General features: G+C 46.4%; 1 protein-coding gene across 2 annotated transcripts in view; it reads right to left on the bottom strand.

Moving 5' to 3' along the window:
* Positions 1-9,784, bottom strand: part of bcl9l (bcl9 like) — a 35,214-nt gene extending 25,430 nt beyond the window's left edge. For both annotated transcript variants that reach the window (XM_061216913.1, XM_061216914.1), the window contains exon 1: positions 9,341-9,784. The gene's annotated coding sequence lies outside the window, so the exon portion shown is untranslated. The remainder of the gene's footprint in view (positions 1-9,340) is intronic.
* Between the last annotated feature and the right edge of the window lie 2,296 nt (positions 9,785-12,080).

The raw sequence follows: 12,080 nt of genomic DNA, 5'->3' as shown, positions 1-12,080 counted from the left end.
CACACCCTGTCCCAGAGCAGCACTGTACACACCCTGTCCCAGAACACTGCACACACCCTGTCCCAGGACACTGTACACACCCTGTCCCAGAACACTGTACACACCCTGTCCCAGAACACTGCACACACCCTGTCCCAGAGTACCGTACACACCCTGTCCCAGAGCAGCACTGTACACACGCTGTCCCAGAACACTGCACACACCCTGTCCCAGAACACTGCACACACCCTGTCCCAGAACACTGTACACACCCTGTCCCACAACACTGTACACACCCTGTCCCAGAGCAGCACTGTACACACCCTGTCCCAGAACACTGCACACACCCTGTCCCAGAATACTGTACACACCCTGTCCCAGAACACTGTACACACCCTGTCCCAGAACAGCACTGTACACACCCTGTCCCAGAACACTGCACACACCCTGTCCCAGAACACTGTACACACCCTGTCCCAGAACACTGCACACACCCTGTCCCAGAACACTGTACACACCCTGTCCCAGAACACTGTACACACCCTGTCCCAGAACACTGCACACACCCTGTCCCAGAGCAGCACTGTACACACCCTGTCCCAGAAGACTGCACACACCCTGTCCTAGAGTACTGTACACACCCTGTCCCAGAGCAGCACTGCACACACCCTGTCCCAGAACACTGCACACACCCTGTCCCAGAGTACTGTACACACCCTGTCCCAGAACACTGTACACACCCTGTCCCAGAACACTGTACACACCCTGTCCCAGAACACTGCACACACCCTGTCCCAGAGTACTGTACACACCCTGTCCCAGAACACTGCACACACCCTGTCCCAGAACACTGCACACACCCTGTCCCAGAACACTACACACACCCTGTCCAAGAGTCCTGTACACACCCTGTCCCAGAACACTGTACACACCCTGTCCCAGAACACTGTACACACCCTGTCCCAGAACACTGCACACACCCTGTCCCAGAGTACTGTACACACCCTGTCCCAGAGCAGCACTGTACACACCCTGTCCCAGAACACTGCACACACCCTGTCCCAGAACACTGCACACACCCTGTCCCAGAACACTGCACACACCCTGTCCCAGGACACTGTACACACCCTGTCCCAGAACACTGTACACACCCTGTCCCAGAACACTGCACACACCCTGTCCCAGAGTACCGTACACACCCTGTCCCAGAGCAGCACTGTACACACCCTGTCCCAGAACACTGCACACACCCTGTCCCAGAACACTGCACACACCCTGTCCCAGAACACTGCACACACCCTGTCCCAGAACACTGTACACACCCTGTCCCAGAACACTGTACACACCCTGTCCCAGAACACTGTACACACCCTGTCCCAGAGCAGCACTGTACACACCCTGTCCCAGAACACTGCACACACCCTGTCCCAGAGTACTGTACACACCCTGTCCCAGAGTACTGTACACACCCTGTCCCAGAACACTGCACACACCCTGTCCCAGAACACTGCACACACCCTGTCCCAGAACACTGCACACACCCTGTCCCAGAGTACTGTACACACCCTGTCCCAGAGCAGCACTGTACACACCCTGTCCCAGAGTACTGTACACACCCTGTCCCAGAGTACTGCACACACCCTGTCCCAGAGCAGAAACAGAAAACTAGGACTGCTGTCTGACTCACTAACCCAGCAGAAAGGGTCCTTTTGTGTCAGGGCGCATGTTTACCACACAGATCAAAACTGTGTGACCTTACAGCAAACAACACATTCTGTTGTTTCTGTTACTACAGTAACCTGTGATGTCACACCAGTAAAGCAGACTGGGGACTATTCCCTCTCTTTCCCTCTTCCTCCCTCCCCCTTTCCCTCTCTTTCCCTCTCTCTCTGTCCCCCTTGCAGAAGGCTCTCTCTCTCTAATAGCCATGTTGCTGAGAGCAAGACAGGGAGCACGCGGAGTAGGGGGTTACTACAGGTCATCTCCCTCCTGAGTCAAGCCGTCTGTCTACAAGCCAGGGGCAAAACCCAGCGTATGCGTGTGGGTGTGCGTGTGTGTGTGCGTTAATCTGCCTGTCTCTCTCAGCTCTCCCAAGCACACAGTGGGGAAACCCAGCTTCACACAGACAGCCCCCATCCAGGAAGAAGCCCAGAGCTCTCCACCGAATCAGACAGACAACTTCCCCCGCCTTCCAAACCTCTCCATCAGCATCCCACAGTGAGCATGCCTGACGGCTCAAAGCTCTACTTTCACTGTGTGCTGTACCAGACTCTAACAGTACAGGGTCCCCTACTGATATACAGTTTCATGTGGGCTTTGGGTTTACTGGTGTCTGTGTGCGTGTGTGTGTGTGTGTGTGCGTGTGTGTGTGCTTGTGTCTGTGTGCGTGTGTGTGTGTGTGTCTGTGTGCGTGTGTGTGTGCGTGTGTGTGTGTGCGTGATATTTATGATATACGATACCAGCTAAAGTCTACCAGTACAGGACAATGTTACATTTTATCTGGGGTCCTATGATGAAATTGTAGTTTGTTGTTGTCGTACTATGTACTACAAGTTGTAGTTATTTACCATAATTCTTGCAATTCTGCCTCACTTCTAGCTCATGACATACCATAAATTTACTGACTTGATACCTATATTTACCATGTGAACTGGACCTGGTGTTCATGGCTATGGATAACCGATACTTTATGAGAATTATACCTTATCTGATTGGTGTTTTGCATTTGTTCAATGGCCTTTGGTACGCACTTAGTGTGAGTTGCTTTGGCCAAACCAAGGTAACGAAATGAACAGGAAATGACAGGACAGTAACAACGCCCACAACAACACACCCACCCCAGCACTGAAGGGAGAAACTCCAGAGCGTCACAACCAACGCTCTTATCATGACAGCCATTATGCTGAGGGGGGAGGAGTTTGGGCAGGTTGCTATGGCACCCAAAAATATGATATGCGCCAGTCAGAGCAGTGAGTTCATGCTATTGAAGAGTGAAAAGAAGCCATGGGAGGGAAGGGAAAGGTAACCGCAGAGGGAGAGAGGGGAGCGAGAGAGAAAGTGAAAAGCCTGTGTTGGAGGACCTGGAGGAAGACAGCTGAATGTAATTACGGTGCTGTTATGAAGGAGAAGCCATCGCATCGGGGATGTGGCTCTTCACACACTTCTTTTATTGGAGCCTGAATGATTCAACTGCAGACAGATGGACTGGCTAAACACACACACACACACACACACACACACACACAGATTCATAGCTGAGAGCAGGAGAGTGTTCAGTAATAAAGTGAAATACCTGGGGCCCCCATAGTGTGAGACTGTGTGAGGTTATGGTACGTGTGTCCGAATGGGAGTAACAAAGAGTATGTGAGTCTGTTTTGGCATTAGTTGGCAGCGTAGGTGGGTTCAAACCCTCCGCATCATGTTGCTGCAGTGGTGAGTTGATGAGTGTGGCAGTGTGTGTGTGTGTCCACTACCGGAGCACTAGGCTAATCAATCCCCATATCTGTGGCTAAGTGCTAGGCTAATCCCTGTACCCATGGCTAAGTGCTAGGCTAGTCCCCATACCTGTGGCAGAGTGCAAGGTTAGTCCCCTTAGCTGTTGCTAAATGCTAGGCTAATCCTTGTACCCGTGGCTGAATGCAAGGCTAATCCTTGTACCTGTGGCTGAATGCAAGGCTAAACCCTCTACCCGTGGCTGAGTGCTACGCTAATTCCAATACCTGTGGCTGAGCGTTAGGCTAATCCCTGTACCCGTGGCTAAGTGCCAGGCTAATCCTTGTACCTAGAGCAGAGCGCTAGGACTAGACAGGGTGAGAGGCACTGACAGCAGGGGGAGGAGGGTATTTTTAGAGACAGGCAGAAAGAGAGATGCGCTGAGCTATAGGGGGAAGCTACTCAAGGGTTTCCCCTCCATGGCAGGACAGGAAAGAACTGCCTTCAGTTTACGTAAGGGGGGGGGGGGGGGGGGTCAAGGGTTGTATCGTTTCCAGCTCATTCTGGGAGGGCAGCCAACTAGAGCAAGGAAATAACAACAGAGAGCTGCAGCCCTGTGGTCCAGACAGCAGGGAGACCAAGCGAGAGAAAGACACTGCCTCTTCTACACTGGAGTGCACATAGTGAAATTTGCATGGACTTCTTTGTCAAAATTAAAACAATATTTCCAATACTTGCCACTGATAAGCAAATGTTCTCTGTTCCCCTCAGTGAAGGCAGGATATCTCACACAGCCCCACGAGCTGCTCCATATCTGGCAACCAGTCACCGACACCCAAGCGCAATGACTGATAACATCTGCACTTAATGAATTATTTCATACTGTATATCAGACAGCACACATACGGTCGTGTGTATATTGTTGATCGTCATATTGAATGTGGATATGTGTATATCAGTTATGTTGTAGAATTGACTAGTTTTTCGTTTTTTTACTGCTGTTTGTTCTTTATAACATTTGCTTTGGCAACACAGTGCATGCCATGCCAATAAAGAACCTTGAAATTGAAACTGATAGAGACAGGGAGTGAGAGAGATTACAGGGAGTGTATTTTATGCCAATAAAGCATATTGAATTGAATAGAGAAAGAGAGAGAGGGAAGGAGAGAGGGAGGAGGTGTATCTGAGGTACAGGAGGAGGGCATATCACACGGGTATGAGCGTGACCCTGGGTGTCCGACAGACACAAAACCCCAAATCCCCATAAAGCCTTAAGCCCCTGACACAGAAAGAGCCAGATCCTGCCAGGCCTGGCCCGTTCCGACGCACTCCCCCTCGTAACCCCCCGACGCTCCCCCCCAAACCGTCTCCGTTTCACATTATTCTTTCATTGGCCGCCTCCGCAGCAGGGTGTGTAACCCACCCGCGGGCTCTCAGATCACCTGACCAGATAAGAGACTCTTCTTCTCTTTCTCTCTCTTCAGCAGCGCACTAAATCTGCCCGGCCTGGCCACCGCTAAATCTCCACCGCCATTAGGGCTGTCAGCGGGCACCTCGCAGGCCTAGTGTTCACAGACAAACTGCTGGAGAAAGGGCTTTCTGAACACGCTCAGAACATCAACAGGTTTGGGTGGTTTGGGTGGCAGGTTAGCCGACTCACTCAGAAATAAAGGTACAAAAAAGTTCCTCCAAATGCTTGTCGCTGGGGAGGTACCTTATTGATGCATAAAATTTTACCCCAAGCCAGCAATATAATTTGCATATTTTTTTGCTATTTAAATGTACTCATTTGTACCCAAAGAGAACACTACTGTACTTTCAGGGTATATTTGGGGAAATGTATCCATGAAGAAGAAAAAGGTACCACCACTGTCACTTTATTTCTGATAGTGTAGTGGTAGGGTGTTGCTCTAGTAACTGTAGAGTTGCTGGTTTGAGACCCTTGCCAAAAAGCATCAAAGCTGATCCATCTGGACACCGGGACTACAGCTCCCAGAATGCCCTGGCCCCTGTCTTCCTGTCTTCTCCCCAGCCTGCATCTGTACACCACTTCACTGTTGAGTGCCAGTATTAAATCAATGCATCGCTTCACAATTTATGTACGAGTCCCGTGTACAGAGGCGCCCTCAGTACACTCTAACTCGTGTTTCTGATCGACCGTGCGGGTGACAGCCTCTCTAAAAGCTTGGATAGAGCCCAAATGGGACCTGGAGAGAGCAGCGCATCGTCAAAATCTGCCCCCATCCCAGAACCCTCTATTAATTACGTTTGGAAGCCCTGCCCTGTCGACCAGCCCCACTCTGAAACTGCTGCTTCAAGAGTGTCAGCGCACCAGCCACGGGAGCCTAAAGCGAGCATCACAGTACAAGCTTCAAGGCTCGTTCTGGGACCAGCTGCGGAGCGAGGCTCAAGAACTGGCTCAACAACGGTGGTCGGCCAAGGATAAGGCAGAAACGAACCAGGCAAAAAAGGCCTTTTGGTTACAAAGCCCCACGTTAACAGGGTAACCCATTCATTACATTACATATCTTATCCAGTGTCACTGACACGCCTGATGAAAAAAACAGCTCAAGCTAGGTTTTTACCAGTCAGACCAGCTCCATACTCAACATGGTTTGACCGGCTCAAGCTATGTTTTGAAACAAATGGTAGCTGGTATTTCAAGCTGGTCATCGCTGGATTTTACACCAGGGCAGTGTGCCAAACCTGCTCAGGTTATGGGTTATGACAGGTGGAGACTATTTGCTATCTAACCGAACAAACTAAACCCTGAGACCAAGTGCAGCTCCCTTTCTCTGAGCATGAGTGTTGGTCTGATCACCGTGGTTACCGCACACACACACAAACACACACACAAACACAGATCCAGGTATATGCTGTTACCCGGATGCGGTGATCGCTTTTGTGGCTTCCCAAACAAAACTCGGTTCCGTGTACACTGTGGGTCAAAGGTCACGGGTTAGCTGAGCTAGCTGCTGCAATCCAGCACTGGGGCAAGCTACGTGCGAACCACGTACAGTGCTCAAACATAAATTACGAACGGCGGCCAGATGCAGATTTTCACGTGCTAACGTGCTAGCGTGCGAGCGGAGTTCGGGAAGCCCAAGAAGAGGAAGGCTGTGGCTCCCTCTGACAATCCCGTCACTCTGGGGCCGGATCGAGTTGCAGACCTTGTTCGCTTGGTGCTATAAATAAACGAGCCAGGGCAGGATATCTCACTCACAGCAAACACTGATCTGGAGACACTAGCTGTGCAGTGAGCATGCCAAGGAAAACCCAGCGGACCGCACTTCACACCCTGCACCGTGAAAACCACAGGGAGACCCCAGTTGTCAATGAATACTTATCTATCACAGGGGGACCAGTGTCAAAGTCTCTCTCTCTCTCTCTCTCTCTCTATATATATATATATATATATAGAGAGAGAGATACATTGCTGATTAACATCAAAAACTTCAGCAACAAACAGACACTTCCCAGGAAAACATTGCAACCAGTAGGCCTAGTTAGAATTCATTCATCATGACAGCGTGCTGTGTTATAATTCTATGCTGGCAGTTTGCTTAAGGGTAATTGATGAAGAATTCCATACACTATCCGAGAATGTTCCCACACTCAATTTTCCCCCTCAAAAACAAACAATAGAAGTTTTTAGTTCACGGTCACAAACAATTGTAACAGTAAATGACATCATCTGCCCAGCACGGTCCGTTTTGGTCAGGCAGGACTGGACATGTGATTCAGGTGCCAGAAATGTACAAGAACAACCAGCACGTCATCATAGCCTTGAGGAGCAAGACAGGAAATGGAAAATTACAAATAAAGTGCCATTATCATCCAATCTGATAGTTCCACTGCCTGCACGTTTGGAATGTCAGCTATGAAAAACTGCAGTATTGGCTAGCTAATAATAATATACACTCAGTGAGCACTTTATTAGGTATTTATTAGACTTTTTTTTTTAAGTATTCTGCTGCTGTAGCCTATCCACTTGAAAATTTCAATGCGTTGTGTTCAGAGATGCTCTTCTGCATGCCACTGTAATGCATGGTTATTTGCATTACTGTTACCTTCCTGTCTGCTTCGACCAGTCTGGCCGTTCTCATCTGACCTCTCTCATTAACAACGTGTTTTTGTCTGCAGAACTGCTGATCACTGGATGTTTTTTTTTGTTTTTCGCACCATTCTCTGCTAATTCTAGAGACTGTTGCGCATGGAAACCCCAGGAGATCAGCAGTTTCTGAGATACACAAACCACCCTGTCTGGCACCAACAATCATTCCACGGTCAAAGTCACGTAGATAGCATTTCTTCCCCATTTTGACATTTGGTCTGAAAAACAGCTGAATCTCTTGACCACGCCTGTATGCATTTAGTTGCAATCACATGATTGGCTGAATAAATATTTGCATTAACAAGCTGGTGTGCAGGTCTATCTGACAGTGATCACTGAGTGTATCTGTTTGCAGTATAAAACAGTTTCTGCCACTTACAGGAAACAGACTCCTATTTAGTAAATGTTTGTTCACTCTGCAGCCTGCTTATTACAACTGCAGCAACTAGCATAAAGATACCAGTAATAACACACCTAACCCAATAACCCATATTTGTTCGGTCATTCGCTTGTAACAACTCCCTGACCACAGAAGATTTATCTATTTAACTATTTCATAGTTCAGGGTATGTGTTTGCCAAATATTATACTTGGCAAACACATACCCTGAACTTTACAGTCATTTAGCTTGCAAATATGATTGGTTGCAGTTATTAAACGATCCATGCAATTTAACTACCTGTAGCACTGGCAGTACTAGCTAGTCTTATCACTCGCTCATGCCAAGTTTTAAAAATGCTTGCTTGACATACCTCAGCAACGATTGCTAATTAGCGAACAACGAAAAAAAACATATGTTCTGAGACCAAGGGAGGGTGTGCATGTAGCTAGTAAACGTTATTTTGACGTAATTTAAATGTCATATTCTCAATACGTTAACCCCGCATATTTAGGAAGCTACTGTTTAACTACCTAGCTCATTTACGTCAATGCTGTTGAACTTGGTGCTGACGTTGTCTAGCCAAACTAACTTGAAATGGACGATGGCTCGTTTGTCAAAACTTGATTCCGTACCGATAAAATAATTACTAAATTGGCTAACGTTACAGTTAACTATGTCACAACTAAACAAGGGTCGAATGGGACTTAATGGCAAATAGTTCGCTTATGCCAACTGTAATGTAACGTCCGTTAGTCTCGGTTAACTTCTGGTATTTTGCCCCAGCTGCAGACACCAAAGTCTCAAGTACATCTTTGGCTAAAACAGCCGACTGGCAAACTAGCAGTTTTATCCGTGTAGCATGTCTGGCTAGCAAGCAGACTATTCTCAATACATGTATATATTCCCTATATATTAATAGGGAATATAATATAATTTTTTAAAGAGAAAAAATAACTGACAGAACAAACGCAGTATAGCTAAGTTAGCTTGGCTGGATTACTGGTGTCACCGAGCTAGCTAACGTTAAATGCAGCGGTAGTGGATGTTGCTATCAAAATGCAAACACCTATTAACCATTGATTAGCTAATTATCTAACAAACTGCCCGACGTAAGAAGCGGTTAGCCTGGATAACGACGCAAAATGACATGGCTTCGGTCACATGGATGGGAACCCAGGCCTGATCAGCAGGCTAAACTACCCAGCGAAGACATGTTGTGTCAGGGAGCTAACGGGTAGCTAAATTAGCTTAGCCTGCATTTAACTCGCTGTGATTTAGCGTTAGCTGGCTAACTTAGCCAGGAGGCAGGGTAGCTGGTTAGGGCCATTTCAGCAAGAAAACGGACTGTCAGCTGCTGATACAGTGCGTTGCCAGCTGCTGCACCAAGCTGCAGGGCTTCAGTGGCAGTGTACGGGGGCACGTCGTCTTCCTACCCCATTCAGCTGTGTTTGAGGCCGATGTCAAAAGTGACGGCCAGTCGACATCCCCTGAACCGGCCGCCACGGCGAGCATTGGCGTCGCTGCCACAGCGAGAGCACCGTCGGGCTTTCACGCACGGCTTCGCGCTGGCGATGTTCTAGGTCGGTGTGCAGTTCGGGCTGGGACTGGTTGCGATAAAGAAGACGGTCGCTTCGGGCTTGTATTTACGGCTCAAAACGGAAGACGAGTCCCGGAGAACATAACAGCTCATGACTCCTCTGGTGGAGACAGAGAAGGGCAGAGCGCACGGTCTGCGTATTACGGAGAGTCCATAGCCTAGGTACCGTCACCCACCGCCGCGCACTAGTTCCAGTTGCTACACTCACTGCACACACACTCAGTAGAACGGACAGAGCACTGAAGTCACTGTAATGTCCAGTTGTCCACTTCAAGCAAACACTTCGACCTTCCGTATAAATCCTGCAGGCTGCTGAAAGTCCAAAGTAAATTTCTGAACAAACACAGATATTAATGCAGACAATATTAGTCTAAATTGATGTTAATGCTAGTGTAGATTCATTAGTTGAATTGGGCTTCCTGGAATTGAATTTAGAACAACAGCAAAAGCATTATTATTATTATTATTATTATTATTATTATTATTATTGTTAATATGAATATTAAAAACAGCGGACAGAAGGTCGACGTGGACAAATTTAAAGATATAGCCTACATCAAAAATAGTTACTCACGTTATATCCTCGTTTGCCTCGAAAGTTATCAATAGTGGAAATTCTGATTGTTTTAGTGAAAAAAGCTTTAGACCGCTTAATGCTCGCACCATATTGAGCCCAATCGGATGAAGCTCAATCCGTAAAAGCTCAAGGCTATCTGTGGGCTGCATTCAATGGTTTCCTGACAAGTCGTTTTCTTGATAAATACGTTAAAAAAAAAAAGAAAAGAAAAGAAAAAAGACAATGCACGTGTATCCACTGGTAACATAAATGACGCCACGGTTAGGGAAAAGGTTATCGCGGTAGGCCACATCCAGGCTACCGCGTTCATACATTCTATAGAAAAATGAAACCATGTTGTGTGCTATTGTTTGGAATCAAATTCTCTGATACTGGAAAATAAATTCTTCATGAGTACGCTATACATCCTGTCACATTCTGAGGGACATGCCTTATATTGCTTGTAATATATGCTTGTAATATTAGACTAATTTCAGAGGACAGCATACACCCTTTTCTGTATTGAAGCGGAATGCAGTTTTATTTATAAATACACTGTAGATAAAGGTAATACGGGTAACTACAATATTTCAGATAGTAAGTAAATTATTCATGGACACTTGTTCCAGCGAAAGAAAAGAAAGTGCATGGCTTGGTTGGTGCGTACTGTATTTGGTACGCTTGTGTTTTACTGAAGCAATTCAGGTTAAATACCTTCATTATATCAGCGCTGACCTGGAAACCAAAGTTACAGCCTCAAGATTGTAAATCAGATATAGTGTCATACATGTAAGAGCTATGTAGTGCATGTATCCATTTCTGAAGGACTTGCTTTCTGGTCCTTTTTCTCCACTTTAGATTTGATTAAATAGTTTTGATTAAAGTGAATGAGCTTATCATGTTGGTGATCATCATGGATGTGAAAGCTCCCACTTCTGATCTGAAGACCTCCTGGAGAAGCATTGTGTTAGCTTTTAATTCTGTAAATTCAGAAATGACATCATGATCCAGAATTACTGCAAATGACCACTTCAAGTTGGGTCTGGAGGAAATTATCCAGCGATACTTAATGATATAACTGAGGTAATTACTCCCTCTGGTGGTGGAAGGCTGAAGTGCACATCGAACTGCTTCAAGGAACACAGTTAGTTTCAGTGGTCATTGTGGTTCCACGAATGGTTAGCAGGCGGACATCCCACAGGTGAAAACTAAAGTGTTTACATGCCTTAAGGAGTTTCATAGAGTGGATATTCTGCGCTGGTCCAAAAACATTAAACAAATTCAACATGTGTAAATGCTACTGTTGAATACTGTTCTTTTGAGACTTGTAAATCATACTGTAATGACTGTAACCTTTTCTTAAATCCCAATATGTTTATTGTTATGCTAATGTTCGAGGATGTGTGCATATGTGTTAAATAAACAATACACAGTTTTATCAGTTGATTACATTATGTAAAATAGCACAATTTGTGAATAAATATATTTATATATTTTTTAATAATGTCAACTTTATTTGCAGTGTACATTTTATATGTCATTACAGGATCATAAAATCCTTTGTATGGATGCACACTCTAATATCTCCTGCTCTGTAGCAGACCTGGGTCATATATACGTAATGTTTTTGATTCAAATACTCTACACTCTACTGAGTTTTGAGACTCAGTTGCACCAGACGTAATCAATCCAGCACAGAGACGTATTTGAATCCAAAACCATTATGTCTTTGACCCAGCTCTGCCCTGTAGGAGTATTATGGCCCTGACTCATTTGTGCTTCTTCTGATGATGACGATTATAATAGAGCATAATGCAGTATGATGTATCAGTGATTCCCATCTCTATTGCGCTCTCTTTCTCTAGCAGGGCCGGTGTTGAGTTACATCACATTCACAACTCAATTTAGCAGAGCCAGGCCCGTCGGACCGGCAGGGCTTGAGCTGGAGACTACGTGCCTGAGTGTACTTATGAATGCAGGAGAAAACAGAGAGAGGAGAGGGAGAGATAGAAGAGAGAGA

Source organism: Conger conger, chromosome 13 (genome assembly GCF_963514075.1).
Source record: "Conger conger chromosome 13, fConCon1.1, whole genome shotgun sequence".
NCBI lineage: Eukaryota > Metazoa > Chordata > Actinopteri > Anguilliformes > Congridae > Conger > Conger conger.
The sequence above is the reverse complement of the archived record's forward strand: the minus strand, read 5'-3'. Positions and strand labels throughout refer to the sequence as shown.